Source organism: Oryctolagus cuniculus, chromosome X, assembly GCF_964237555.1.
Source record: "Oryctolagus cuniculus chromosome X, mOryCun1.1, whole genome shotgun sequence".
NCBI classification, from domain to species: domain Eukaryota; kingdom Metazoa; phylum Chordata; class Mammalia; order Lagomorpha; family Leporidae; genus Oryctolagus; species Oryctolagus cuniculus.
Window position 1 is genome coordinate 78,597,176 of NC_091453.1, and position 26,495 is coordinate 78,623,670.

General features: G+C 36.2%; 1 protein-coding gene and 1 pseudogene across 1 annotated transcript in view; one reads left to right on the top strand and one right to left on the bottom strand.

Moving 5' to 3' along the window:
* The window catches only part of HTR2C (5-hydroxytryptamine receptor 2C), a 354,866-nt gene that overhangs the window by 38,536 nt on the left and 289,835 nt on the right, over nucleotides 1–26,495 (bottom strand). The window lies entirely within an intron of this gene.
* Nucleotides 14,266–14,767, top strand: LOC138847684 (ADP-ribosylation factor-like protein 5A pseudogene; annotated as a pseudogene).

A 26,495-nucleotide genomic window follows, 5' to 3' on the forward strand; every position in this document is an offset into this window, starting at 1 on the left:
AACCAACCCAAATGCCCATCAACAGTAGACTGGATAAAGAAATTATGGGACATGTACTCTACAGAATATTATACAGCAGTCAAAAACAATGAAATCCAGTCATTTGCAACAAAATGGAGGAATCTGGAAATCATCATGCTGAGTGAATTAAGCAAGTCCCAAGGGGACAAATATCATATGTTCACCCTGATCGGTGACAACTAACCAAGCACCAAAAAGGGAACCTGTTGAAGTGAAAGGGAGGACACTATGAGAAACAGTGACTTGATTAGCACTTGTCCTGACTGTTGATGTACAATTTAATACTTCATCCCTTTTAGTATTTTTTTGTTCTACTTAATACTATCGGTTGAACCCTTTAACTAACACACAATTATTCTTAGGTGTTAAATTTAACTGAAAAGTGATCCATGCTAAATATAAGAGTGGGAATAAGAGAGGGAGGAGATGTACAGTTTGGGACATGCTCAAATGACTTGCCCAAATCGTGGAGTTAGAAATGTGCCAGGGGATTCCAATACAGTCCCATCAAGGTGGCATGAACCAATGCCATCTCACTAGTCCAAGTGATCAATTTCAGTTCACAGTTGATCATAATGATAGGTCTAAGAGTCAAAGGGGTCACACAAACAAGACTAGTGCCTACAAATACTAACTGATAGAATAAAAAAGGGAGAGAATGATCCAACATGGGAAGCGGGATACACAGCAGACACATAGAATGGCAGATGTCCTAAACAGCACTCTGCCCTAGAATCAGCTCTTAAGGCACTCGGATCTGGCTGAAGAGCCCATGAGAGTATTTTAGGCATGGAAAGCCAGGACACCCTGGCAAAAAAAATGGAGGACCTAAATGAATGATCTCTGCGAGTGAGATCCCAGTAGAAAGAACGGGTCATCAAAGAAGGAGGTACCTTTCTCTGAAGGGAGGAGAGAACTTCCACTTTGACTATGACCTTGTCTAAATAAGATCAAAGTCAGCAAACTCAAGAGGCTTCCATAGCCTTGGAAACTCATGACTAGAGCCTAGGGAGATTGCTGACGCCGTAAACAAGAGTGTCAAATTGTTAAGTCAACAACAGGAGTCACTGTGTACTTACTCCTCATGTGGGATCTCTGTCCTTAATGTGTTTTCCAGTGTGAATTAATGCTATAACTAGTACTCAAATAGTATTTTCCACTTTATGTTCTGTGTGGGTGCAAACTGATGAAATCTTTACTTAATATATACTAAATTGATCTTCTGTATATAAAGATAATTGAAAATGAATCTTGATGTGAATGGAATGGGAGAGGGTTCAGGAGATGGGAGGGTTGCGGGTGGGAGGGAATTTATGGGGTGAAAAAGCCATTGTAATCCATAAACTGTACTTTGGAAATGTATATTTACTAAATAAAAGTTAAAAAAAAGATCTAAAGAAAAACTGATATCTCATTAATAGATAATTTCAATAAAGGCACAGAAATTATAAAATGATATTAAATAGAAATTCTGAATTTGAATGTATAGTAATTAAATTGAAAACATAATTGGATGGGGCCAGCACTGTGGAGTAGTGGGAAAAGCCACTGCCTACATTGCCGGAATCTCATATGTGTACTGGTTCGATTCCTGGCTGCTCCATTTCTGGTCAAGCTCTCTGCTATGGCCTGGGAAAACAGTAGAAGGTGGCCAAAGTTCTTTGTCATTGCATCTGCGTGAACGACATGGAAGAAGTTCCTGGCTCCTGGTTTCTTACTGGCGCAGCTCTAGCCATTTTGGCCAATTGGGAATGAACCAGCAGATCGAAGACCTCTCTCTCTGCCTCTCTTTATCTCTCTGTGTAACTCTGACTTTCAAATAAACAAATAAATCTTTTAAAAAGCATAACCTGATGCTCTATAGCAGATTTGAACTTGCAGAAGACAGAATGAGCAAATATAAAAACAGATCACTTGAGATCACACACCCTGAACATCAAAAAGAGTAAAAAGTAAAATGATCAGAGTTTTAGAAACTTGTGGGACAATATCAGGTACATCAACATAGGGAAAATGGGTGTCCCATAGAGACAGGTAAGACAGAATGGGATATAAGGCATAGTTGAAAAAATAGTGGCCTAATGGTTGCCAAATTTGGGGGGAAATATAAGGATTCCAAGGAGGCTAAATATGGAAAAGATGTACTGCTTTAGGCAAGGGTGCAATAGCAGGAAAACATTGGAGGAAATGCATTCCCAGAGGAGAGTTGTAGAGAAATCTGCAGTGAAAATTCTACAGAAGCAAGGCAGACACCATGCATCAGTATGAAAGGTATGGACACACAGCATCAAGTGTGGGAACACCATATGATCCCTGTAGCCGAATGCTGAAAGATACACCAGCTTTGGAGAGCAAGGTGAGAGCAGACTGCAGCAACCCATACCGCTCTTATTTAAGTCTGGACTGGATTTCTAGTCAGGGGCAGGCTACCTGCCTAACCCAGCAGAAAAAAAGCACATTTATTTCTTCCCATTCCCCCATGAGTGTGCCTGGCATCCAACGGGGAGAAGGTGTCATTTTGACACCAGTAGCATCTGTGGCAGTGCTTGTGCCTGCATGTGATCTGGGAATTTTACCAGAGGGAAAAATCCAAGTTCCCCACTGACTTTGAGTCTGGCTGGGAGGGTGGATGGGAGTTGGGTACCCATATAGAACTGTGAGGTGTCCCTAGCCTTTCAACATATCACAGGATGCAGGGTTCAAACAGCCAAGGTGGAGCACCCACAGGCAGTTGGCTCTGGGAATGTCTCTGCTCTCTCTGTGGTCAGGACAGGCTGGCGGGGCAGAGCAGATCTTCTGCATACTGGGACTATGGAAACTCTCTGCTGAGACTGTAGGAACTCTGTGTCTGCATGATAGAGAACAGGGTTTAGCTGGGTCCCCAGATAATCACTATGTCTGACATTAGAGGCTCAGAGCTCCCTGATTCTCTAGGGTGGGTCATTGCAGAAGGATTTGTGGTCACACTGAGGACTGCATAGATCCTTTATACAGTTCATGCAGCTGCACATGTGAATTTTGCACCTATTATGGGCTAAACCTGGGCATTGATCACCTTGGACAAGAGGAAGTGAGAGTGATTATATTAGCAGGAGTGTTCACACTCTCACCTGCTGACAACAGAAGAGATCTACCACACTCAACTTGGGTGTCACCTTGGATACTTGCCCCATCCTGGAGCACTGACTAGAGCTCCCTGGTGACAACCAGCACATGCCTCAGGGTATTCACTGAAGGAACAGACACTCCACTAAGCCACAGAGGCATAATTCAAAGATAAAATCGATCAGTGGATAACAGAAACAAGTATTTCCACAAATGCCTAAAAATAAATGCAGAAATTCAAGAAACAAGAATAAGGAAGACACTATTACTCCCCTGAAGAAACACAATAACACTTCAATATTACAATGTGAAGACAAAGAGATTTATGAAATGCCTGAAAAGGAATTCAAAGGATTGATTGTAGGATTACTCAGAAGCCATGAGAAGCAAATTCACAAGTTAAAGAAATCCATACACGGAGGAAAAATGTTCCCATGAAATTAAAGTTTTCAAGAAAAATCAAACTGAAATATTAGAAATTAAGAATTCAGTATGCCAAATTAAAAAAAAATACAGTGGAAAGCTTTAACAATGGATTCATGAGAAGAAAGATAAATTATTAGAAATATCTCAGTCAGAAAAAAGAAGAAATTAGAAAAATTAAAAACAAAGTTTGAGATTCATAGGATACTAAAAAAGGACCAAGAAATGGGTCTCAGGAGCTTCTGAAGGTGTGGAAAGAGAGAATGGATTAGAAGGCCTGTTCAGTGAAATAATTATGGAAACTTCCTTAATTTTGATAAAGAAATGGACATCCACATACATGAAGCACATAGAACTATTAATAGACATGACCAGAAAAGATCTTCACCATGACACATCGTTGTCAAACTTTCCACAGTAAAACATAAAGAGAAGATTGTAAAATTTGCATGAGAGAAACAACAGATTACTTTCAGAAGGTCTCTAATTAGACTCACAGCTGATTTCTCATAAGAAACCCTAAAGGTTAGGAGAGAATGGAGAGGCAGAGTCTAAGCCTTAAAAGAAAAAAAAAATGCCAACATGAATACTGTACCTTGCAAAGCTCTCATTATGAATGAAGGTGAAATAAAGACCTTCCATAATAAACAGAAACAAAGATTTTGTCACCACTTGTCAAGCCTTATAAATGACGTATGTGCTACACAAAGAAACACAGAAAGATAGTCATCATTACCAAAGAATGGAAAGGCAGAAAATCTCCTAGTAAAAGACAAAAGATTTGGGTCTTCTCTCTTCTTTTTTTTAGTTAGTTGGGCCAATATGTGTCAATTTTTTTTTTTTTTTTCAAAAAATCAGCTCTTCATTTTGTTGATCTTTTGAAATTTTTTGATTCCATTCTGTTGATTTCTTCTCTAATTTTAATTATGTCTCTTCTCCTACTAGTTTTAAGTCTGGTTTGCTGCAGTTTTCTAGGTCCTTGAGATGGCCCACCTAACTAAAAAAAGAAGAGAAAAGACCCAAATCAATAAAATCAGAGATGAAAAAGGGAATGTAACAACAGACACCACAGAAATAAAAAGAGTTATCAGAAATTACTAAAAAGAGTTGTATGCCAACAAACAGGGAAATCTATCAGAAATGGATAGATTCCTGGACACATGCAACCTACCTAAATTGAACCATGAAGACATAGTAAACTTAAACAGACCCATAACCAAGTAAGAAATGAAATCAGTAATAAAGGCACTCCCAATAAAGAAAAACACAGGACAAGATGGATTCACTGCTGAATTCTATCAGACATAAAAAGAACAACTAACTCCAATTCTTCTCAAACTATTCAGAACAATTGAAAAAGAGGGAATCCTCCCAAACTCTTTCTATAAAGCCAGCATCACCTAAATTCCTAAACCTGAAAAAGATGCAGCATTGAAAGAAAATTACAGAAGCACAATTTGGGACATGAACAATCGGACTTGCCCCAAATGGTGGAGTTAGAAATGTGCCAGGGGATTCCAATACAATCCCATCAAGGTGGCATGAACCAATGCCATCTCACTAGTCCAAGTGATCAATTTCAGTTCACAGTTGATCATAATGATAGGATTAAGAGTCAAAGGGATCACATAAACAAGACTAGTGTCTGCTAATACTAACTGATAGAATAAAAAAGGGAGAGAATGATCCAACATGTGAAGCGGGATACACAGCAGACTCATAGAATGGCAGATGTCCTAAACAGCACTCTGGCCTCAGAATCAGCTCTTAAGGCACTCGGATCTGGCTGAAGAGCCCATGAGAGTATTTTAGGCATGGAAAGCCAAGACACTCTGGGAAAAAAAATGGAGGACCTAAATGAAAGATCTCTGCTAATGAGATCCCAGTAGAAAGAACGGGGCCATCAAAGGAGGTATCTTTCTCTGAAGGGAGGAGAGAACTTCCACTTTGACTATGACCTTGTCTAAATAAGATCAAAGTCAGCAAACTCAGGAGGCTTCCATAGCCTTGGAAACTCATGACTAGAGCCTAGGGAGATTGCTGACGCCGTAAACAAGAGTGTCAAATTGTTAAGTCAACAACAGGAGTCACTGTGTACTTACTCCTCATGTGGGATCTCTGTCCTTAATGTGTTTTCCAGTGTGAATTAATGCTATAACTAGTACTCAAATAGTATTTTCCACTTTATGTTCTGTGTGGGTGCAAACTGATGAAATCTTTACTTAATATATACTAAATCGATCTTCTGTATATAAAGATAATTGAAAATGAATCTTGATGTGAATGGAATGGGAGAGGGAGCGGGAGATGGGTGGGGTGTGGGTGGGAGGGAATTTATGGGGGGAAAAAGCCATTGTAACCCATAAACTGTACCTTGGAAATTTATATTTACTAAATAAAAGTTTAAAAAAAGAAAGAGTATTACAGACCAATTTCCCTGATGATCATAGATGCAAAAATCATTAATAGAATTCTGGCCAATAGAATGCAACAACACATCAGAAAGCTCATCCACCCAGACCAAGTGGGATTTATCCCTGGTATGCAGGGATGGTTCAATGTTCACAAGTCAATCAATGGGATACACCACATTAACAAACTGCAGAAGAAAAACCATATGGTTATCTCAATATATGCAGAGCAAGCATTTGATAAAATACAACACCCTTCATGATGAAACCTCTAAGCAAATTGGGTATAGAAGGAACTGTTCTGAACACAATCAAGGCAATTTGTGAAAAACCCATGGCCAGAATCAGAAAACCTTAAAGAAAGAAATAGAAGAGGATACCAAAAAAATGGAAAAATCTTCCATGCTCATGGATTGGAAGAATCGATAACATCAAAATGTCCATTCTCCCAAAAGCAATTTATAGATTCAATGTGTTACCAATCAAAATACCAAAGAAATTCTTCTCAGATCTGAAAAAATGATGCTGAAGTTCATATGGAGGCTCAGGAGACCTTGAATAGCTAAAGCAATCTTGTACAACATAAACAAAGCCAGAGACATCACAATACCAGATTTCAGGACATACTTCAGGGCAGTTATAATCAAAACAGAAACAGATGTTAAAGAAACAGATGGATACAGATGGATAGACCAATGGAACAGAATTGAAACATCAGAAATCAATCCAAACATCTAAAGCTAACTTATATTTGATCAAGGATCTAATGCCAATTCCTGGAGCAAGGACAATCTATTCAACAAATGGTGCTGGGAAAACTGGATTTCCACATGCAGAAGCATGAAGCAAGACCCCTACCTTTCACCTTACACACAAATCCACTCAACATGGATTAAAGATCTAAATCTATGACCCAACACCACCAAATTATTAGAGAACATCGGAGAAACCCTGCAAGATATAGGCACAAAGTCTTCTTGGAAAAGACCCCAGAAGCACAAGAAGTCAAAGCCAAAATTAACATTCGGGATTGCATCAAATTGAGAAGTTTCTGTACTGCAAAAGAAACAGTCAGGAAAGTGAAGAGGCAACCGACAGAATGGGAAAAAATATTTGCAAACTATGCAACTGATAAAGGATTAACAACCAGAATCTACAAAGAGAGTATTTCATACATGGAAAGCCAAGACACTGTGGCAAAAAATGGAAAAAAAAAGACCTAAATGAAAGATCTCTTTAAGTGAGATCTCAGCGGAAAGAACAGGCCATCAAAGAAGGAGGTACCTTTCTCTGAAGGGAGGAGAGAACTTCCACTTTGATTATGGCCTTGTCTAAATAATATTGGAGTTTGCGAACTCAAGAGGCTTCCATAGCCTTGGCAGCTCATTACAAGTGCCTAGGGAGATTACTGACGTCATAAATAAGAGTGTCAATTGTTAAATCAACAACAAGTGTCACTGTGCAGTTACTCCCCTTGTAGGATCTCTGTTCTTAATATGTTTTACTATGTGAATTAATGGTATAACTAGTACTCAAACAATTCTTTACACTTTGTGTTTCTGTGTGGGTGCAAACTGTTGAAATCTTTTCTTAGTATATACCAAGTTGATCTTCTGTATATAAGGATAATTGAAAATGAATCTTGATGAATAATGGGATGGGCGAGGGAGTGGGAGATTGTATGGTTGCGGGTGGGAGAGTGGTTATGGGGGGAAAAAGCCACTATAATCCAAAAGTTGTACTTTGGAAATTTATTTTTATTTAATAAAAGTTAAAAAAAGAATTGCAATAAAAAAAGAAAAAGAAAGCTGAAGCACACAATAAGTATATTTATGGGAAAATGACAGGGTTAAACTGTTAATTATCAATAATAACCTTGAATGTAAATGGCCTATATTTTCCAATTAAAAGATATACGCTGGCTGAATGGATTAAAAAACAAGATCCATCTTTGCTGCCTACAAGAAACATATCTTATCAAAAAAGATACACATAGACTGAAAGTGAAAAGATAGAAAAAAGATATTCCATGGTAACAGAAACCAAAAATGAGCAAGTTTAGTCATTCTAATATCAAACAAAATAGACTTTAACATTAAAACTGTTAAAAATGTCAAAAAAGAGCATTATGTAATGATGAAGAGATCAATTTAACAGGAAGTATTGACTATAATAAATGTATATGAACCCAATGCCACAGAACTCTCTTTTTAAAACAAACGTTAATGGACCTAAAGGGAGACATAGTCTCCAATACAGCATTAATGGGGGACTTTAACCCCCCTCTTTCATCAAAGTACAGATCAGGTTGTCAGAAAAATAAACAAAGAAACAACAGAGCTACTTAATACTAAGGACCAAATGGACCTAACTGATATCTACAGAACCTTTATTCCCACAATTGCAGAATACAAATTCTTTCCATCAGTGCTTGGAATGTTCTTTATGATAGACCGTATGGTAGGCCATAAAGCAAGTCTCTGCAAATTAAAAAAAAATGAAATCATACCATGCATTGTTTTTGACTCCAATGGAATGAATCTGGAAATTAACAACTCAAGAATCTCTAGAAAATATACAAACACATGGAGACTGAACAACATGTTCCTGAATGAACAGTAATATAAGAAATCAAAAGGGAAATCAAAAATTTCAGGAACCAAATGAAGATAACAATACATTGTATCATAACTTATGGGATACAGCAAAAGTAGAGTTAAGAGGGAAGTCTATAGCAATTGGCACCTAAATCAAGAAATCAGAAAGTCATCAAATAAATAATTAATAAACAATCAATGCATCTCAAGGACCTAGAAAAACAACAACAAACCAAAACACAAATTAGTAGGAGGACAGAAATAATTAAAATTAGAGAAGAAATAAGCAAAATTGTAACAAAAATTACAAAAGATTAGTGAAGTGCAGTGCTGGTTTTTTGAAAAAGTAAACAAAATTGATACATCATTGGACAAACCATCCAAAAAAAAATAGAGAGAAAAAGAGAAGACCCAAATTAATAAAATCACAGATGAAAAAGGAGATGCAACAATGGATACCTCAGAAATAAAAAAGAATCATCAGGAATTACTACAAACAGCAATATGTCAACAAATTAGAAAGTCTAGAGGAAATGGATAGATTCTAAAGACATGTACAATCCACCAAAATTGAGTCATAAAGAAATAAAAAGCCTAAGCGGAGCAATATCCAAGATGATGATTGAAATCAGTAAAAAACACCCTCCCAACAAAGAAAAGCCCAGGATTGGATGTCTTGAATGCTGAATTCTACCAGTTTTTTAAAGAAAAACTGATTACAATTCTCTCAAGCAATTGAATACAACTGAAAGGGAGTGAATTTATGACAAACCCATAGCCAACATCTTATTGAATGGGGAAAGGTTGGAAGCATTTCCACTAAGATCCAGAACCAGACAAAGATGCCCAATTTCACCATTGCTTTTTAATGTAGTCCTGAAAGTTTTAGCCTGAGCCATTAGACAAATAAAGAAGTCAAAGTTACACAAATTGGAAGGGAGGAAATAAAATTAGCCCTATTTGCAGATGACATGATTCTATATATGGAGAACTGAAAGACTCCACAAAGAGACTTTTGGAACTCATAAACTGGTTTGGTAAAGTTTCACTATGTAAAACTAACACACAAAAATCAATAGCCTTTATATACACAGGCCATTCCACAGCTGACAAGGCACTTCTCTTCTAAGATCAATCCTATTCACAATAACTAAAAAAAAATTTTAAATACTTTGTATAAATTTAACCAAGGAGGTGAAAGATCCCTACGATAAAAATTATAACATTAAAAAAGAAGCAGAAGACACATAAAATGGAAAAATGTCCCATGTTCGTGGATTGGAAGAATGAATAACATCAAAATGTCTATATTATTGAAAGCAATTTACAGATTCAATCAAAATATGTTACATGTTACTCAGGTCTAGAGAAAATGATGCTAAAATGCATATGGAAATAAAAGAGAACAAGAATAGTTAAAACACTCTGAAACAACAAAACCAAAAGTCAACATCATCACAATACCAGATTTTAAGACATCGTATAGGGCAGTTACAATCAAAGCAGTTTGGAACTGGCACAAGTAAGCAGTACCTCTGTGGGATTATAAATCTTTAGGAAACTGAGTAGTGATGATGGCAATATAGCTTTGTGATTTATTAAAAAGTCCTGAATTTTACCCTTTAAAACTGTGAATTTGTGTGAATTATGTCTTAGTTATAGGAATATAGATGATATAAAAAAATAAGATGCTAACACTAACCAAAGAAAGGTTATGTGTTTATATTAATATCATAATTCATTTTATGAGAGTTCATGTGAGTTCTTATTGTGTACCAAATCATATATGTTAGAAATACAGCGAGAGGGAGGGAACCAAGATGATGGTTAAGGAAGATGCTCCAAGGACTGCCTCCCTATCAAGACACCAACTTGGACAACATTTAGCACATCAAGTCAGTTTCACAAGAGGCACATAAACCAGGTAGGAGAATATAGTGCCTGGGTTTAGTATAATAATTACGAAAGTCACATTGAAGAAAGTAGGAAGGAAAGAGTTGTCCATGTACTCCTCCACAGCCTCCAAGGAGCAATTTGTACCAAAATGCTTCCTTTTTGGGGGAGGGAGATGGAACTTAACCATAGTGCTAGGCCCACCATAAAATTGTGCAATAAGGAGCCATAAACAACCACTCAAGGATTGAAATTTTCAAAAACTTGAAGATTTCAAATTATCAATTTTAAGGAAACTCAATGAATTTCAAGAGAACACAAACTACTTAATATTAAAATGGAGAGAATCAATATAGAAATAATTAAGCGAAATAAAATAGTAATCCTTCAATTAAAAAGTACACTAAATAAAATAAAAACATGATAGATTTCTTTTTCTTTCCAAATGGCTCTGGGTAAAACTTCCAGAACTATATTGAAGAGCAACAGTGAAAGTGGGCATCCTTCTCTGGTTCTGGATTGTAATGGAAATGCTTCCAAATTTTCCCCATTCAATATGATGCTGGCTATGGGTTTGTCATATATTGCCTTGATTGTGTTGAGGACTGTTCCTTCTATACCTAATTTGCTTAAGGTTTTTATCATGAAAGGATATTGTATTTTATAGCATGCCTTCTCTGCATCTATTGAGATAATCGTAGGGTTTTTATTCTTTAATTGGTTAATATGATGTATCACATTTATTGATTTACATATGTTGAACCATCCCTGCATACCAGGGATAAATCCCACGTGGTCCTGGTGAATGATCTTTCTGATGTATTGTTGGATTAGATTAGCTAGTATTTTGTTGAGGGTTTTTGCATCTACGTTCATCAAGAATATTGGTCTATAGTTGTCTTTCTTTGTTGTATCTTTTGCTGGTTTTGAAATTAAGGTGATGCTGGCCTCATAGAAGGGGTTTGGAAGATTTACTTCCCTTTCAATTATTTTGAATAGTTTGAGAAGAATTAAAATTCATCATTGTTTAAAAGTTCGGTAGAAATCAGCAGTGAAGCCATCTGGTCCTGGGCTTTTCTGTGTTGGGAGTCTTAGTTATTGGTCTTTTTAGGATTTCTATGTCTTCATGTCTTAATTTTGGCAGACTGAATCCAGAAATCAATCCATTTCTTCTAGATTTTCCAATTTGTGGCATATGGCTGTTTGTAGTAATTCCTGATGATTCATTTTATTTTTGTGGTCTCCATTGTTAGTATCTTTTTCATCTTTGATTTTATTGATTTAGGTCTTCTCCCTCTTTTTTTTGTTAGTTGGGCCAATGGTGTATTAATTTTGTTTAGTTTTTCAAAAACTCAGCTCTTCATTTCACTAATCTTTTGTATCATTTTTTGGTTTCAATTTTGTTAATTTCTTCTCTAATTTTAATTATTTCCTTCCTCCTACTAATTTTTGGTTTAGTTTGCTGTTGTTTTTCTAGGTCCTTGAGATGCATTGTTAGATCATTTTTAGATCATTTATTTGATGCCTTTCCAATTTCTTGATGAAGGTACTAATTGCTATAAAGTTCCTTCTTAACACTGTTTTTGCTGTGTTCCACAAGTTTTGATATGCTGTAATATCATATCCATTTGTTTCCAGGCATTTTTGGGTTTCCCTGTTGATTTGTTCTAATACCCAGTGTTTATTCAGGAGCTTGTTGTTCAGTCTCCATGTGTTTGAATATGTTCCAGAGTTTCTTAATTTGGTAACTTCCAGCTTAATTCCATGGTGGTTAGAAAAGATACGTGGTATGATTTCAATTCTTTTTAATTTGCTGAGACTTGCTTTATGCCCTAGTATATGGTCAGGCCTAGAGAAAGTTTCATGCATTGATGCAAAGAATATGCAATCTGCAACTGTTAGATGAAATGTTCTGTAGATATCAATTAGTTCCATTTGGTCTATACTGTAGATAAGGAGGAAGTTAAATTATCCCTGTTTGCAGATGACATGATTCCACTAAGAGACTATTGGAACTCATAAGAGTTTGATAAAGTCACAGGATATAACATCAACACACAAAAATCAACAGCCTTTGTATACACAAACAATGCTATGGCTGAGAAAGAAATTGTAAGATTAGCCTCATTCACAATAGTTACAAAAATCTTAAATTCCTTGTAATAAATTTAATCAAGGATGTGAAAGATCACTACTTTGAAAATTACAAAACATTAAAGAAAGAAGTAGAAGACAAAAAAAAAAAAAACCAGAAAAATCTTCCATGTTCATGGAATGGAAGAATTAATATCATCAAAATGTCTATGCTACCAACAGAGATTTACAGATTAAATGCAATAAAATCAAAATACTAATGCCAGTCTTTTCAGATCTAGAAAAAAATATGATAAAATTCATGTGAAATGCAAGAGACCTGAAATAGCTATAGCAATCTTAAACAAACAAACAAAAAATAGCCAAAAGTATTACAATACCAGATCAACAGATTTCAAGACATACTACAGGGCAGTTATAACCAAAAAAAAACCCTGGTACTGGAACAAAAACAGACCTGTAGACCAATAGAACAGGATAGAAACCCTAGAAATTTATTCATACATCTTAAACCAATTAATTTCTGACAAATGAGTTAAAATGAATTCCTGGAGCTAGGACAGTCTTTTCAACAAATGTTGCTGAGAAAATTCGATCTACACATGTAGAAGTAGTAAACAAGACCTACCTTACACCTTATACAAAGATCAACTCAAAATGGATCAAAGATCTAAATCTACAACCTGATACCATAAAATTACAAGAGGAAAACATGGGGGGGGACTCTGTGAGACATTGGCATAGGCAAAGACTTCTTGGGAAAGACCCAGAAGCACAGGCAATAAAGACAAAAATAGACAAATAGGATTATATCAAGCTAAGAAGCTTCTTTGCAGATGAAACATTCCACAAAGTGAAGAGGCAACTGACAGAATGAGAGAAAATATTTGCGAACTATGCAACTGATATGGATTAACAGCCAGGATTGACAAAGAGCTCATGAAATTCAACAACAACAAAACAAACAGTTAAGAAATGGGCAAAGAACAGGAACAGTCATTTTTCAAAGGATGAACTACAAATGGTAAACAGACGCATGAAACAATGCTCAGGATCCTTAGTCATTAGGGAAATGGAGATCAAAACAACAATGAGTTTCACCTCACCTCAGTTTGAATGGCTATCACACAAAAATAAAATATAACAAATGCTGGCTAGGATTGGGGGAAAAGGTTTCCTAATCCACTGTTGGTTGGAATATAAACTAGTACTACCATTATTGAAGACTGCAGATGAGATCTGAAAATAGATCTACCATATGTCCCAGCTATCCCACTCTCTGGAATTTACCCAAAGAAAATGAAATCAGAATATGAAAGAGTTATTTGTACCCATATGTTTATTGTATCTCAATTAACATAGTTAAGACATTGAATCAACCCAGATTCCATTAGCTGTTGACTGGATTAAGAATATGGAGGCCACCTGTATAGATGCCACCACCACAGCTGCCATAGAGGAGCTGGGGAGGTTGCTGGTCAGAGAGGCTCATCACAGACAACACAGAAGTGATGTCCGTGAGTCAGGTGACTGCTATGGTGGCAGCAGTGGGGCAGGGTGGCCTGGGCTTGGTCTTCTTCCAGTTCCCTCAAAGTGGGCAGTGGCCAGTGCAGGAGCAGCAGCAGCAGAGGTGGAGGCTCCAGCACATGTTTCTGCCCCTCAGTGTGAGCCTGGGAAGGCCAGGTGGGCCTGGGCGGCTGGAGGGCGCCTATTGCCTGAGAATGGGAATTCTCTTCACCAGGATATGGAGATTGTTCAATCACCAGGAGCTGGATAATGCAAAGAAAACTATCATCCTTTAGCAATTTTCTGTGAATGAAGTTGTATATACATCTCCTATAATAGGAAGTAATGTAGAAGAGTAGTGATTAATAATACACATTTCCTAATGTGGGATACTGGTGGCCAAGAGTTTCTTCATTCTTCCTGGACCACTTACTATACTAAGAGTTAGTAATAGTTGTTGTGGACAGTTCAGACAGAGAGAGGATTTTTAGCACATGAGAACATAAGGAAAGCTGGATTGCTGATTTTTGCTAATAAAAAAGATGTTAAAGAATGGATGACTGTAGCTGAAAAATCTCAGTTTTTGAAGCTGACTTCTATCAAAGATCACCAGTGGCATATCCATTGGTAAGAGCCTGATGTGCTCTTACTAGCAAGGGATTACATCAATGATTTGAATGGATGATGTCATGATTTAAGATTAGATATCTCTACTGACCTCTTCTTACAGACTTTGTGTAAACAGTGTGCTGGTCTCTACTGGAAAGGTTCAAAATTTAATGGTTTAGATATATTTATAATGAAGTGATTTAAATATTTTCTATAAGAAGAAAAATTCAGACCACTTGTTTGAAAACAAAGATGAAATCTCACTTTCTAATTTACTTTCTTATTATTCCTTCCAACGCAAGTTATGAAAGCTGTGATTGACATTTTTCTAATAATGAATGCTTTCAGGACATTGTGCAACCTGTGGTAAGCACAAAGGGAAAGGAATGTGTTCTAAACTTTTAGGAGCTTTAGTGTGGCTGGCGCTGTGATGCAGTTGGTTAATTCTCTGCCTGCGGTGCCAGCATCCCATATGGGCGCCAGTTCTAGTTTCGGCTGCTCCTCTTTCTATCCAGCTCTCTGCTGTGGCCTGGGAAAGCAGTAGAAGATGGCCCAAGTGCTTGGGCCCCTGCATCCACATGGGAGACCAGTAAGAAGCACCTGGCTCCTGGCTTTGAATCAGCAGAGCTCCGACCGTTGCAGGCATTTGGGGAGTAAACCAACAGAAGGAAGACCTTTCTCTCTGTCTCTCCCTCTCACTGTCTGTAACTCTACCACTCAAATAAATAAATGAAAAATATCAAAAAAAAGCTTTAGTATCAGTATACACTTCCTACTTGAATGCTGTTATTTTCTTGTTCAATTAAGCCAAACTATAAATCAGCACAGATACTAGGATTCTAATATTTTAAAATGTAATATTACTTATGAAAAGTGTTTTGTGTATGTATTGTGTATATAACTCAAGTCAAGTTAATGGCTTTGGTTTATATGCTAAAGAAAAGCAAGTAACACAAAAATTAATAATATACTTGGTTATAATCATAATGAGATGAGCACTGGCATTGGTGGTAAGTACCATTTGTATGATTTATTTTTGTTCTCTGTGTTGTACTAGCCAGCCCCCAGATCATGGAGTTGCTCTAAAAAAAAAAGGAAAAGGAAAAATTAAAAGTTTACTGTGTATCTCTTTTTGTTGCTCAATCCCCACACATGAAAGCATGTAATGCAACTAAGTCGAATATGTTATCAAATTCTTGGTTTTAGATGACTATGGACAAAATTGTACAATGAGCAGTTACCAGATTATTCTTGTTGTTGATCATTATGTCATCTAAATTGCTAATTGTTAATTCATGAATCAGTCACATATCACAATAAAAATGTCATTTTTTATTTTTAGCATTAATTGAGTACTGATAGGAAACATGTCTGCACAGAAAAGTAATGCTCTATAAATATTATTAAATAATTTAGCTATAGTCTTTTTAAGTATTAAATTATATGTGAAGCAGTTAAATGAATTTGAAAGTTGAGTAAGGTATATTCATGCAATAGCATTAATTAATTTGCAAATTTATTATTATTGTAGGAATTGGAATAATTTGAGATTTTTTTTGTTTTTGTAAGTTTTCTTGTATCTTCCACATAAATGTGTTATTTGGCAATTAAGAAAAGAAAATGTGATTTGTATATACTACGGAATACTACGCAGCCATAAAAAAGAATGAAATCCTGTCTTTTTAGCAAAATGGATGCAGCTGGAAACCATTATGCTCAGTAAAATAAGTCAGTCTCAAAAAAGACAAACATATGGTTTCTGTGATATATGGCACTTAATACAGAATACAAAAATGTATAGTAATTAAGTGGATATTTTCAGATACGAAATTTTAACCCTTATATATACTCCTGTGGAATTAGGCCTTCCTACTTTTTACTTGTTCAAAATTAATTTTAGTGGCAAATTAAGCCTGTGAATATAGAGTGGATTAAAATTACATGTTTGCAAAAACTGAGAAAGAGTGGGGAGGGAGGAGAGGAATTGGGGGTAATGATGTAGTGAGGGAAGTATGCTTCTATTCTTGGAACTGTACCCATGAAATATGTGAACTCTGTTCTCTTTATATCAATACATTTTTAAGAGATTTATTTATTTATTTGAAAGGCAGAGTTACAGAGAGGCTGAGGCAGAGAGAGAGAGAGAGAGAGGTCTTCCATCTGCTGGTTCACTCCCCAGATGGCCACAATGGCCAGAGCTGGGCTGATCCGAAGCCGGGAGCCAGGAGCTTCTTCCAGGTCTCCCAGGTGGGTGCGGGGGCCCAAGAGCTTGGCCCATCTTTCACTGCTTTCCCAGGTGCATCCACCAGGAGCTGGATCAGAAGTGGAGCAGCTGGAACTTAAACTAGTGCCCATATGGGATGCCAGCACTGCAGGTGGCAGCTTTACCTGCTACACCACAGCACTGGCCCTGATACAGTTTAAAGCAAAAGAAAATAAAACTAAAACATGATTGAAGGAACCAAAGCAGAAAATATCAGAAATAAGAATCAGTGAACAGCAGTAAAAAAAAAATGAAATCTGGTCATTTGCAATGAAATGGAGGAATCTGGAAAATATAATGCTGAGTGAAATATGCCAGTCCAAAAGGGAAAATATCATATGTTCTCTCTGATTGATGAAAACTAACCGAGCACCTAAAGGGAAACCTGTTGAAGTGAAATGGGCACTATGAGAAACAATGACCAGATCATCCTTTGTCATGACTGTTGAGGAACAACTTATTATTTTATTCCTTTTGGTATTTTTTTGTTCTACTTAATACCATTGATTTGAACTCTGTAATTAATACACAATTATTCTTAGGTGTTTAAAATTAACTGAAAAGTGAACTCTGTTAAATATAAGAGTGGAAATAAGAGAGGGAGGAGATATACAGTTCAATACATGCTCACTCGGACTTAACTCCAATGGTAGAGCTAGAAATGTGCTAGGGGATTCCAATTCAATCCCATCAAGGAGGCATATACCAATGCCAGCTCTCTTGTTAAAGTGATCAGTTTAAGTACATAATTGATCAAAAAGATAGGTTAAGTGTCAAAGAGATTTCACAAATAAGACCAGTGTCTGCAAATCTTGAAGGATAGAATTAAAAGGGAGAGAATGATCCCACGGGAGAAGCAGGATACGCAGCAGACTCAAAGAATGGCAAATGCCCTAAACAGCACTCTGGCCTCAGAATCATCCCTTAAGGCATTGGGATCTGGCTAAAAGGTCCATGAGAGTTTTGCAGGCATGGAAAGCCAAGACACTGTGGCAAAAATTACCTGAATGAAAGATCTTGGTGAATGAGATCCCAGCAGAAAGAACGGGCCATCAAATAAGGAGGCACCTTTCTCTGAAGGGAGGAAGGAACCTCAACTGTGTTATGGCCTTGTCTAAATAAGATCAGAGTTGGTGAACTCAAGAGGCTTACATAGCCTTGGCAGCTCATGACAAGAGTCTCAGGTGATTACTGACATCATAAATAAGAGTGTCAATTGTTAAATCAACAACGGGAGTCACTGTGCACCTGCTCCCTATGTAGGATCTCTGTCCTTAATGCGTTGTACTATGAGAATTAACGGTAAAACTACTAGTTGAACAGTACTCTATATCTTGTGTGGCTGTGTGAGTGCAGTCTGTTGAAATCTTTACTTAGTATATACTAAGTTGATCTTCTGTATATATAAATAATTGAAAATGAATCTTGATGAAGAATGGGATGGGAGAGGGAGTGGGAGATGGGATGGTTGCGGGTGGGAGGGAAGTTATGGGGGGAAAGGCCACAACAATGCAAAAGTTGTACTTTGTAAATTTATATTTATTAAATAACAAAAAAAAGAATCAGTGATCCCAAAGACAGGCTTTTTGAAAATACACATTGGGAGGAAGAAAAAAATCATCAAGAGTAATGAAGACAGATTATGGAAACTTTGGGAGCACAGGTAGAGCATATATTGAAATGATTGGGATTCAAGAGGAACTTCAGAATGCCAAATGGCCAGAAACCATATTCAAAGTGATAACAAGTGAAAACTTCCCAAACCTCAAGAAAGTACAAGTATCCATGTACAAGAATATCAAAGATTGCCAGTCAGAGTCAACCCAATCAAGTCTACCCCATGATGTATTATTTCAAGCTCTCTAAGATTAAACACAAACAGAGAATTCTCAAAGCTTCAAGAGAAAAGAATTGAATAACATGTATAGTGGTCCCAATCACCTGACTACAGGCTACTCAGCAGAAACTTTAACAAGCACAAGGGTGTGGGATGAGACTTTTACAGTACTAAAGGGACAAAATACCAGCCAAGAATACTGTATCCAGCAAAGCTATCCTTCACATACGTGAGGGAGATAAAGACATTCCCAGACAAATGAAAACTGAGAGAATTTTTCATCATCAGACCTGTGTTAAAAGACATGTTAGCTGAAAATTTTTAAAAGGAAAGAAAGAAGTGCTAATGAGTGCAAGAAAAAAAAATCTTGGAAGGTAGAAAACTCACTGCTAAGAGTAATGATAAAAAGAAATTCAGAATACTTCAATATTGCAAACATGGTACATTAACCTTTCGTATCTTCAGTGTGGAGACTAAAATAAATTATTACACTAAAATTTTAAGACATTGACATTATATAAATAAGTGAAATGGAACACCATAAATTCAAAATGGGAGATATGGAGCATAAGTATAAAATTTTTATTGGTATTTTAATTCCTTTTGTCTCTTTCCTTATCTATATAATCAATGTTAAGTTGCTATAATTTCAAAATAGATTGTAATAACCAAAAGAATTTTTGGAAGCCTTATGATAATGAAAAATCAAAAAATTTACAATAGACTTACCAAAAATAATAAGCATGGAATAAAAGCATAACTACTAGAAAAACTCACACACAAATGAAGATTATAACAGAGGGAGAAAGAAATTACAAAAAAATATAAAATACAGATAAAAATGACAGTAGTAAGACCTTATCTAAAAATAGTTACCTTAAATGTAAATAGGCTAAATTCTCAAAGACATAGAGTGACCAGATTTTTGTTTTTTTAAAAAAAACTATATACTGTTTACAAGAAACTCAGTTCAACTGTAAACACATGGAGTGATTGAAATTGAGAAGATGGAGCAATATATTTCATGCAAATGGAACCCAAAGAAAGCAGGAGTAGCCATACTTCTATCCGATAAAATAGATATTAAAGCCAAAGCAGTAAAACACAGTCAGGTGAAGTCGCCATGTAATAATAAAGGATTCAATTCAGCAAGAGGATATACTAATTTTAAATACATACATATGCAATATTGGGGGCACCCAAACACATAGGGCGAATATTAATAGTCCAAAAGTAAGAAAACGCCCCAATTCAATAGCAGAAGGGAAGTTTAACGCCTCACTCTCAGAAATGTACAAAGCTTCCAGGCAAAACTCAACAAAGAAACAACAGTTAAATTCCACCCTAGATCAATTGTGCATGAGGCGTCTATAGAGTATATAACCCAACAGTTGAAGAACACACATCTTTCTCAATAGCACATGGAATAATCTATGGAGTAGGTCATATGGTAAGTAACAAATCAAGTCTCAACCAATTTAAAATAAATCATATTGAGTAGTTTTTTCTGACCACATTGTAATAAAACTCAAAAACAATTGTAATAAAAACCTTGAAAACTATATAAATAGAAGGAAATTATACAGTTGACTCCTGAACAACCAATGGTCCAAAGAAGAAATTATGGATGAAATTTTAAAAATTTGAAATAAATGAAAATGGGGACACAGCATACCAAAACCTATGATACAACACAAGCAGTGCTAAGAAGAGATTTTATAAAAATAAATGCCTGTATCAAAACAGTTGAAAGATATCAAATAAATGATTTCTTGCTGCACTTCATGGAACTAGAAAATTGTGAATAAATCAAACCAAAAATTAGAAAATAAATGATGAACTCAGAGCACAGCTTATGACACAGAGGACTAAAAATACAAAAAAAAAAATGAAACAAAGAGCTGGTTCTCTGAAGATACGAAGAAAATAAACAAATCATTATCTACACTTACTAAGAAAAAAAAGTAAAGATAGAAATCAGGCCGGTGCCACGGCTCACTAGGCTAATCCTCCGCCTTGCGGCGCCAGCACACCGGGTTCTAGTCCTGGTCGGGGCGCTGGATTCTGTCCCGGTTGCCCCTCTTCCAGGCCAGCCCTCTGCTGTGGCCAGGGAGTGCAGTGGAGGATGGCCCAAGTGCTTGGGCCCTGCACCCCATGGGAGACCAGGATAAGTACCTGGCTCCTGCCATCGGATCAGCGTGGTGCGCCGGCCGCAGCGTGCCGGCCGCGGTGGCCATCGGAGGGTGAACCAACGGCAAAGGAAGACCTTTCTTTCTGTCTCTCTCTCTCACTGTCCACTCTGCCTGTCAAAAAAAAAAAAATAAGAGAAATACACAAAATCAGAGAAGTCAATGGAGACATGACTGACACCAAAGAAAAATGAGGGATTATTAGTGATATTATGAACAAGTGTATGGAAACAAATTTAATAATAGAATAAATTGATAACTATCATGACACTTACACCTTATCAAGACTGAATCGTGAGGAAATAGAATACCTAAACAGACTAATAATGAGTAGTAAAATTGAATCAGTAAGACAAAGTCTCCCATCAAAGAAAATCCCTGGAGTAGATGATTTCACTGCTGAGTTCTATCAAACATTTAATGGAGAATTAACACCAGTTCCTCATAAATTATTTCAAAATTGGGACAGAATTCTTTCAAACTCATTCTGTGAGGTCAATACTACTATGATACCTAGAACCAGACAAGGACGCAACAAAAAAGGAAATCGCAGCTCACTATCCCTTATGAACGTAGATGTAAAAATCCTCAGCAAAATACTATCAAAGAAAATCCAACAATACATTTAATAGATTATTTATTATGGTCAGATATGATTCATTCTGGGGATGCAATGATGGTTCACTATGAACAAATCAATAAACGTGATACCTCACATCAACAGAATGAAGGACAATATGATATGATCATTTAAAAAATGCAAGAGCCATTTGATAAGATTCAACATCCCTCAAGGATGAAAACCCTAAACAAATTCGATATAGAAGGAGCACATTGCAACATAATAAATGTCACACATAATATGCCAGCCGTTAGCATCAGATTGAATGGGGAAAAGTTGAAGGCTTTCTCTCTAAGATCTGAAATAGGACAAGGATGCCCAGTTTCACTACTTTCATTCAACACAGTACTGGAAGCCCCACCAGAGCAATTAGGCAAGAAAAAGAAACAAAGGACATCAAAATCAACAAGGAGGAAGAACTTGTCAGTGTTTGCAGAGGACATGATCTGATATGCAGAAGACGCCACCGAAAGGTTGTTAATTAATTCAGCAAACTTGCAGGATACAAAGTTAACGTGCTAAAATCTATAGCATTATTATGTATTAATAGTCTATCATCTGGTTAAGAAATCAATACAGCAATTCCATTTTCAATAGCTACAAAATAAAATAAAAGCCTAGAATAAATTTAACCAAAGAGGCAGAAGATTTCTATAATTACACTATTGATGAAAGAAATTAAAAAAGATCAAAAGAAATGGAAAGACATCATATGTTCTTGGGTTAAAAGAATCCATATTGTTAAAATGTTCCTACTATCCAAAGTGATTTACCAATTGAATTCTATCCCTATCAGAATCCCAATGACATTTTTCACAAAACTAAAAAAGATACTAGTAAAATTTGTGTGGAACCACAAAAGATCCCAAATAGCCAAAGCAATCTTGAAAAAATAGAATAAATCAGGAGGTCTTATACTACCTGACTTTAAAACATATTATAGTTACAATAATTAAAACAACATAATATGGGTATATAAACAGATTCACAGATCAGTGGAAAAGAACAGAGACCCTATAAGTAAGCCTACACATTTACAACCAATTGATCTTTGACAAAGATTCTAGGAACATGTATTGGAAAAAGAATAGTCTTTGTTTTTTAAACAAATTGTGCTAGAAATAGCAGATATCCACATGCAGAACAAAACTAAATCTTTATTTCTCATCATATGCTAAAATTAACTCAAAATGGACGTGAAACTTTGAAATTATTAGAAGAAAACAAAGGGAAAATACTTTAGGACAGTGAAATGGGCGATTTTCCTGGATACGATCCCTAAAGCACAGGGAACTAATGCAAAATTAGGCAAATGGAGTTTCATCAACCTAAAGAGCTTCTGCATAGCAAAGGAAACAATTAATGGAGTAAAAAAACCCCTATTGAATGGGAGAAAAGGTTTGCTAGCTATACATCTGATCAAGTTTAATACTTAGAATATACAAGAACTCAAGTAAATAAAAGAAAAGCAAATAATCCTTTTAAAAATAGAAAGTAGTTAAAAACAGACATTTCTCAAAGGAAAACAGACACGTTAACAGGTACATAAAAATTATCACCTTATTATTTATCAGGGAAAAACAAATCAAAACTTCAATGGGTTATCATCTCATTCTAGTTAGGTTGGTTACTATAAAAGTCAAAAGATGAGTGTTGCCAAAAATGTGGAGATAAAAGAACGTTGCACGTTATTGGTAGGAATGTAAATTGGAAGAGCCATTATGGAAAACAATATGGAAGTTCTTCAAAAAACAAAAATAGAATTACTACAAAATATATCAGTTGCATTCCTGAGTATGTATTTAAGGGAAATGAAATCAGTCTTTTGACAAGACACATCTGCACTCACATGTGTATTGCAGCACTATTAAAAAGTCAAGAAATGGAAACAACCTAAGTGTCCATCCATTGGTGAATGAATAAAAAAAAGTCTGATGTATGCCCAATAGAATGCTACTCAGCCATAAAACAGAACTCTTGTCATTTGTAACAACGTGAATGGAACTGAAGGTCATTATGTTAAGTAAAAGAAACCAAGCACAGAAAGGTACCACATGATCTCTCTTATATGTGGATTCTAAAATAATAATAATAATAATAATCTCATAGAAGTTAAAATTGTAATGGTGGTTATCAGAGGCTGTAGAGGGAAGGGAGGAAAGAAGTATGGGAAAAAGTTGATTAACAAGTACTAGATTAGAGCTAGACAGGAGTAAGAATTTCTGGTGTTCTATTGTAGGATAACTAGAGATAATGTTCTGTACTGTGTGTGTATTTCTCTATAAAAACACAAGCTAGGGGGTTGGCGATGTGGTGTAGAGGGTAAAGCCGCCTCTTGCAGGGCCGGCATTCCATATGGGTGCTAGTTCAAGTTCCAGCTGATCCACTTCTGATCCAGCTTTCTGCTAAGGCCTGGGGAAGTAGTGGAAGATGGCCCAAGTCTTTGGGCCCCTGCACCTACATGGGAGACCCAGAAGAAGCTCCTGGCTCCTGGCTTTGGATCAGCCCAGCCCCGGCTGTTGCAGCCACTTGAGGAGTGACCTCACGCCCTATCTGATACCTTCACCACGTCCATGTGTGACCTCATGCCAGTATCTGGCCACACCTGGGTGCCCACCAGCCAATCAGGTTAATTAACCACTCCCCTTTGGAAGTGGGTTAAAAAGCCTGGGACACGGTGTGTCCGGTACTTCTCTTCTTCCCTGGCCTCTTGCCAGAAGGGGGCTTGCTGTAGCCCTGCACCTCCCGAAGGCCATGCGCCCTAGGCTTCCTGGCCTAAATGTTCCTCCACGTGGCTGGTTCCTGGTGCTCGGTTTGAACCCAGATTTACCTCTCTCTCCCTTAATAAAGCTCTCACTCTCCTATGCATCTTTCTCATTAAATAAAGGCTTAAAATGTAAAAAAGAAATTATTTTACTAGAATATAAAAGTAACATTAAAACTCAATATTATAAGGATCTTACAATAAAAATAGGAAAATATTCAAACAGTTTATCATAGATTGTAAGAAAATCATCAACACACTCATGAAAAGATGCTCAATATCCTTAGTCATTTGGGAAGTACTACCTAAACGACAATGAGGTATCCCTATCTACCAAGAAGAATGACAACGACTGCAAAGAAATACCCCATCAAATTTGAGGGAGGATGTAGAGGAACTATACCTCATATGTTGCTGGTATGGATATGAAATGGTATAACCACTTTGGAAAATCTTGGCAATTTCTTAAAAAGGTGAATGTATACCTATTTTACAATCCAGCCATTTCACTCTTAATTATTTACCCAAACAAAGTGAAAGCACATGTCTACCTAAAGATTTATGCATAAATTCCCACACTACTCAAATCTTGGAAAGAAAACAAATATCTGTAAAGCATAGAATTTTTAACAAATTGTATTTCATACATGGACACAATTTTTCAATAAAAATGAACTCAGAATTGATACATCCAATATTTATTAACCTTATAACTTATCTTACATGAAAGAAGCCACTCACAAGAGAGTAATATTTTGCTTTTTTAAATGCAAACTAACACATAGTGACAGAAAGCAGATCAGCGATTGCCTAGGGATAATGAAGCATGAGTGTTGGAAGGGTGTCAATAATGGATGTGAAGAAATTTTTGCTAGGGGTGGCTATCTTCATGATTTTGAGAGTGGTGATGTTTTCAGTAGTTTGTCATACATGTTCTAATCCTTGTCCAATGGTGTACTTTACAAAAATATTAAATCTAACAGAATCAATCTTTTTATAAAGAAAGTATAATAAAGAAGCAACAGAAGAGATTAATGAAAAACCAACAGATATCAACTAAATTATATCATTTATACAATCTAAAAATTCTAATTAAAACTAAATATTTTCAAATTGTGTTAAAAACAAAATTGTATGTTGTTCATAAGAATTTGCTTAAATATAAAGATTGAGACAGTTTAAGACTAAAGAAAAATGGATGTACTACCTGAGAGGAACTAGTTTATCAAAGTAGCTCTTAGAGCAAAATGTATTAGGAGAGATAAAGATAGATTTCATAATGATAAAAAGGTCACCCCTACAGAAAAATACATTATTTATTTAGCCAAAAAATATAATCTCAAAATTTATACAGAATATACCAAAAAAAGTGAAAGGAGAGATAGAGGTATCCATGATGATAGCTGGAGATTCTAACAAAACTTTTGAGGTAATTAATCAAAAATATGGAAAATGTAAAAACACAAATTCTATTACTCTACACATGTTGATGAGAAAACACTTTTGAAGGTCAAATACAACATGTATCATGGAAAGCCATGTGCTAGGCCAAAAAGTCAAATGATGGAAACATACAGTATATATTCTGTGAATGTATCGAATGAATTGCAACTCAATAAGAAAGTATCTTGAAAATTTCTTCATATCTGAAATTAAATAATAGATCTTGAATAATCCAATGATTAAAGAAGAAATCACAAAGGAATCTGTAAATATTTTGAACTGCATGAAAATAGATGTCAGGGCCAGTGCTGTAGCACAGTGAGTTAAAGCCCCAGCCTGCGCTGCCAGCATCCCATATGGGCACCAGTTTGAGTCCTGGCTGCTCCTCCAGTTCCCTACTAATGTGCCTGGGAAGGCAGCAGAGAATGGCCAAAGTCCTTGGGCCTCTGCACCCGCATGGGAGACCTGGAAGAAGCTCTTGGCTACTGGCTTTGGATCAGCTCAACTCCAGCTGTTGCAGCCATTTGGGGAGTGAACCAGCAGATGAAAGACCTCTCTCTCTTAACTCTTTCAAAGAATTAAATAAATAAATAAATAAATAAATAGATAGATAAATAAATGTCAAAATTTGTGGGAGAATACTAAATAATAACTTAGAGGAAAATTATAGATTTAAATGATTATATCTGGAATTAATAAAGGTCTAGAGCCACTGGTT